The sequence below is a fragment of the Sphaerodactylus townsendi genome, linkage group LG01, assembly GCF_021028975.2.
Source record: "Sphaerodactylus townsendi isolate TG3544 linkage group LG01, MPM_Stown_v2.3, whole genome shotgun sequence".
In the NCBI taxonomy this organism is placed as follows: Eukaryota; Metazoa; Chordata; class Lepidosauria; order Squamata; family Sphaerodactylidae; genus Sphaerodactylus; species Sphaerodactylus townsendi.
Window position 1 is genome coordinate 165,041,916 of NC_059425.1, and position 6,000 is coordinate 165,047,915.

Consider the following 6,000-nt stretch of genomic DNA (forward strand, 5'->3'; position numbering starts at 1 on the left):
GTTTGATTCCTCGCTCTGCCACCTGAGCGGTAGAGGCTTATCTGGGGAATTCAGATTAGCCTGAACACTCCCCCACATGCCAGCTGGGTGACCTTGGGCTAGTCACAGCTCTTCTGAGCTCTCTCAGCCCCACCTACCTCACAGGGTGTTTGTTGTGAGGGGGGAAGGGAAAGGAGATTGTAAGCCTCTTTGAGTCTCCTTGCAGGAGAGAAAGGGTGGATATAATCCAATTCTTTTTCTTCTTTTTTGCTCCCTAGAGAGATCCCCAAAATGCTGTTCTGGAATGACAAGGAGCCATTGGGAAGAATACAGTGCAGATATAACCTCCTTCTTCAAACAGCGGGGGGGGGGGGCGACGACCCTGACCTTTGGAGCCAATCCAGCATCGTGCAAGCCCATTTAATTTATACAGGTTAATCCTGTACCTACTTAGAATCAAAATGCCTGTCCTGAAAATAAGTACCATGTTCTTTCTGTCTACTAAACTCCTGATTTTGCCACTGACTTCCATAATAGGTTGAAGAAGGCTACTGCATCTGTAAAAATAAACACTTGCTGACTTGAGCGTAGGGGCTAACTTTAGATCAATGTGTTTTTTTACAGTTCTTCAGTAATGTGCTTTACCTGTGTTGAGTAAAGGTCTCATCAGCCTTATAGCAACATCCCCCTGCCTGAAACGTGCTGCGATTTCAGAAACAGAATGAAAATGCGTTCTGAGTTCATCGTTGTGTCTTCGGGAATCCCTCCTGACTATGTTAAGGCAATAATTTAATGATCAAAGAGGAGCCTGACTTGGAAGGAAGAGGGATGGTATATTATCATTGTATATCAGACTCATCTCCCTGGCAGTCCTTGGAATGTATGTAGCTTTTAATTTGTGATAGTTTAGATTGAATTTTAATGAGTGCAGAATCAGGGAAAGCAGCCTCGGTTTTGATGAAACAGTACACCCATGTCATCTATCTGCAATTGAGAATGTGCCCTGGCTTACAAAGATATGTTGATAGCACCTCTACAAGGTACAGCTTGCACACAGCCAATCGTGTGACAACCCACCACTACAGAGACAGCTGATTCCTATCCAGCATCATCATATTTGATAGTTCAGCAAGACTTAAATGTAGGAGAGTGTAAAGCAGAGGTGCCAAAGGCCAAAAAATTGCAAAGCATTCCTGAGGAGATGTTGGTGTGCTGGTAGACAAAATAGGGGTGAATAGAGGATCTCAGGGATTTGCATTACATTAGGCTGTTGGCTGATATGCTGGTCTCAGCAATGTTGTCGGTGCAGAGATACCCCTCCTTCTGCTTCCTGGTGCCCAGAACTGAGGTTAGTGAGTTGACACAATGCTCTAGGACAGTGATGCCAAACCTATGACACATGTGTCAAAAGTGACATGCCATAGCATTTTGGACAATACTCCAGCATTCACCAATACCCAACAATTATTCTCCCTGTTTTAAGTCATTTTTGTAATTATTTGACATTTCTTTATATAATTCATAGCACCACATATGATTGGACTACATTTTTTTAAAATAAAAGAATATGTAAAGAATTGTTTTCTCTTTGGTTCTTGAGGGGGGTTGTGACACATCAGCAGAGTCAAGTTAGGCATTTTCTCAATTTTTGACATGCCCAGTGCAAAAGGTGCATCAACACTGCTCTAGGATTCCAAAAAACCTCTATGGTTTTATCCATGTGAATGTCCCCACCCTCTAAAACTTCTGCTGGTTGTCCAAACTCAGCTGGCACCCCTACACCATGGACTCAGTTGCTTCAGTAAAACTCTGGCCCTTGTGAAAAAAAGCTCATATTCAAAAGACAAATTTGGATTATTTAAAAAAAAAATTCACTGACAAGGAATAATAACAGTAGAAAAGTTGGCAATTTTCCAATATTAGCAAATATTGGTCTCATGTCAAAGAACTTATTCTGGTGAAAGCCCAAGCAGGTGTTCAATTTCATTCATTTGGGCTTACTCCAAGAAAACTGATTATAGGACTGACGTCAATATCTCTAGACATCTCACTTAACTGATAATTATTATACACAGGTGTAGGGATGCATCGGCGGACCCAGTAGAGCCTCAGAAAGTGCACAGGAATGCCTGCGCCATCTGTCCCCTCCTGGGTGCATACGCATACCCATCACAAGACCCCTCTGACTCATGGGTCACAAGATGCCCCAGACAAAGGGTCACAAGACCCCAATGTGGATTTGACCCAGACAGGAATGTTTCCTCCCGCAGGTACGCAGCCCTCAATGAGTCATGAATTGCGCAACTTTCTCCCGCTCTCCCGCCTTCCCAAACCCTTAATAAAAGGTGCCAAAGACCCCAGTTTGGCAGATTAGCCAGATCCACAGATCATGCTAGATTGCCACTGGCTTCTCTCCACTGGATCCTGATATTGCTGCGTCTCGTCTCTTCATTGCGTCGTCCGTAATGACTTCACACAGATAAACTAGATGTAGGATTGTCAGCACAGGCTCAACAAATGCCAGGAGATTTTGAGGTTGGTGCCTAGGGAGAGTGGAGTTTGGGAAGGATGTGGCATCATTTCCAAGTGATGCTGAAGAAATTTCCCCTAATCTTTATAGTAAAAACCAATAGAGATAGGGGGAAATTCCCAGAGCATCAGTTTTAGAGGACATTTCAGGACACTTTTCCCTCCTGTTTTTCAATTTCTCCAGGGCAGGGGGTTGGAGCTGATGATGGGGAAATGAATGGGAACATGGCAACCATAACTAGAGCAGGGCCTCAAAAAGCTTTGCTTTCCGTATACGTTGTTTGTTCAACCTTGGTAATGTTATTGTAGTTATTATGAATCAGTATTTTGGATTAAGCTAAAGTGGGGTCATTTGGGTGTTTTTTGTCCTGTCAAGTGCTTTATAAGGCAGAGGGACTTTACTGCACTGTGCCTTTAAGAGCTCTGCAGCACCAGGGTGGCAGCCAATTTTTAAAAGCTTTCTTTTTCATTGGAGATTTTCATGTTCCTCCAAAACAATTTCTTTTAAAGGCTGAAACTGCCTTTGGGGGGCTCTTTCTGCTTCCTCTCCGCAGTATCTCTTCATCTGGCAAGAAAAAGCACAGGAGAGAGATTAAAAGCACCTTATTTTGCCTGTTTTTATGCAATATAGTAAGTAAACTTAGTTAACAGTTTTTAAAAAAACCCACAAAATTGCTAATTTTTGTTGCTAAAAAGCTTTCTCAACTCAGTGGCTAGGGAGTTCAGTTTGACCATTCACAGATGTGACTCTAACAGTATTTACTGCTGTGTGACTGCACATAAGATTGCAGCCTGAACTGATGAAATGTAGGGCTACCAAAAGACTTGGATAGAAGTTCAATGAGATGTTATTTTCCAGGTCATTTTTTACCCCCATGTGCAGAGGTGGGATCCAGCAGGTTCTCACCAGTTCCCGAGAGTGGGTTACTAATTATTCGTGTGTGCCAAGAGGGGGTTACTAATTGGGTCTGCTTTTCCGTTAGAAATTCCATTAGGTCCAAAAATCATAAAGTCCTGTTGTTTCCTATGTGGCTGGTTAGCGAAGGTAGAAAACGGGATAATTCTCCCTGTTGGGATGTTTTAAAAGCATGTTGCTTTTAAAGGGGCTTACAATCTCCTTTCCCTTCCCCCCTCACAACAAACACGCTGTGAGGTAGGTGGGGCTGAGAGAGCTCTGAGAAGCTGTGACTAGCCCAAGGTCACCCAGCTGGCATGTGTGGGAGTGCACAGGCTAATCTGAATTCCCCAGATAAGCCTCCACAGCTCAGGCGGCAGAGCTGGGAATCAAACCCGGTTCCTCCAGATTAGATACACGAGCTCTTAACCTCCTACGCCACTGCTGCTCCAAGAAGAACATAAGAAGAAGTGAGATGGGTGGGGAAACAGGCCAAGGCAGACATAATAATCCCATACCTTACTAGGCTTCTGCTTTTGCCAGGGCCTTCCAGGGGGTCAGTGCTATCAAAGTTGGGATTAAAACATATTGTGTCCATTTGCCTCTGAAATCACAGCTATTGGATATATGTAAATATATGGAGAATGTTCTCCAAATGGCCTTTACCTGACAGCTGATAATATTGCATTGTATTATACTGACATCGGGTTTTTGATATTTGACATGAGTTGATAGCTGACGAGCAGCAGCTTTTGTTATCTGACAGGCCTTCTCTCAATATTTTTGTGATTGTCTACGTGCAGGCAAACTAAATGGGCAGATATGTGTTTTTATTCAGCAAATGTGGGTGTTTGTGCTCCTTCAGAACCAAAATAATTTCACTGAATATAATAGATTGAATAGAATATATCCATCTTCTTTTGGGCCCTTTCCGTACGGGCCATAAACGGCGCCCTGGGGACGGCAAAAACGCCATCCCCAGGGAGCCGTTCGCACAGGCGGCGCTGCAAAAACACAGCAGCGCCGACCTGGCTCCCCTCCCCCTCCCCCAGGGCGGCCTCAGGTCGCCTCCAAAAACCTCCCTCCTGGAGGGAGGTTTTTGGCACAACAGCCGCGATTCCCAGAGGCTGCTTCTGTGCCAAAGCGGCATTGCCAGGACAAAGAAGAATGCTGCCGCCTCTCCCACTCTCTTCATGCGCCTCAGTCGCCTAAGCTGGCTCTCGGAACACTCTCCCTTTCGCTGTCCCTCCCCGACCCCTGGAGGTCGGAGGGCAGCGTGGGCGGGTCTACGGAGGCCAGCAGGGCGACGGAGGCGACGAGGTGAGTGGGAGAGGGACGGGGAAGAGGCGGCTCCATGCAGAGCCACCTCTCCTGCGCCGGCCTCTGCAGGGGCCACTCGCACGCTTCTGTGCGAACGGCCCCCACCCCTGCACCGGTGCAGGGATGCCCGCATGGCCCGTGCAGAAAGGGCCTTGGTCTCTGGGGGGTGGGGTGGAAAGGGGGAACAGGATGATTTGGAAGGGATTATGCTTTGCCATCAGTTTTGGAACAACTCACGATCATAAAACTGTGACTGGGCGTTTTGTACTACTGTTTTAATTGTTTTCATTTTCATATGGTTTTATTTTAAATGTTTTTTTAATGAATTGTTATTCAGTTGTGACCCGCCCTGAGCCCCGTGGGGATAGGGTAGGTTGTAAATTGGAAATAAATACATTTCATATGGTGAGGTCAGAAATACAAATTAGAATTTACAACTTAAATCTGAGCAAATTTAAAGTTTTTTAAAAATGGTCTCAATCTTAAATGATCGAAATCTTAGCTAAGAGTATAAACTTTCACAGTAGATATTGATCTCATTGTTTGCATGCAGCATGTCAATGGAAAGAACAAATGAGTTACTTAACAAACCGTTTTCCTCTTCCCATGTTCTGCTAAGAATCCTCTTTTAGAGATCTCCAATCCTTAGAACTATAGGTCTCAGGATTTCCTGTGGAAAGCACAGGATTATGTACGTGTGCGGTACATAAGAAGAACTGGGTTTCTAACTCTTGCTTGGGAAATTCCTGGATATTTAGGGGCAGGGTGGAGTTTGGGGAGGGGAGGAAAGAAAAGGCATCTCAGTGCTCCAACACTGCCATTTCCTCCAGGAGAGCTCACGCCTGTATCCTGGAGATCAATTATAATTCTGGGAGATCTCCAGGCCCCACCTGAAGGAGACCCAAGGTTATATCCTGATTATAGTGTTGCACCAGGAACTGGGATACTGGGATACCACACTGGACCAGATCCCTTCTCTAATTTATTTCATAGCTTTGTTTGGGTGGCAGAAATGCCTGGACACTGCATCTTTGGAAGATGGATATGATAAAAACAGATACATTTTACATCTTGGATGCAGGGGATGCAGCGCTGGCAACTGATGGGAGATTTAGGGAACAGGGGTTGCCAGAAGTGATATCACTGGGCTGGCAAGTCACTCCAGGATTCCTCCGGAACCTCACGGCATCCCACCAACACAATGGCATCACTAATACAATGATGTCACTTCTGTAGTTTTGTGCCATAAGCTATTCTACTCCCATTCTTCTCCCCTA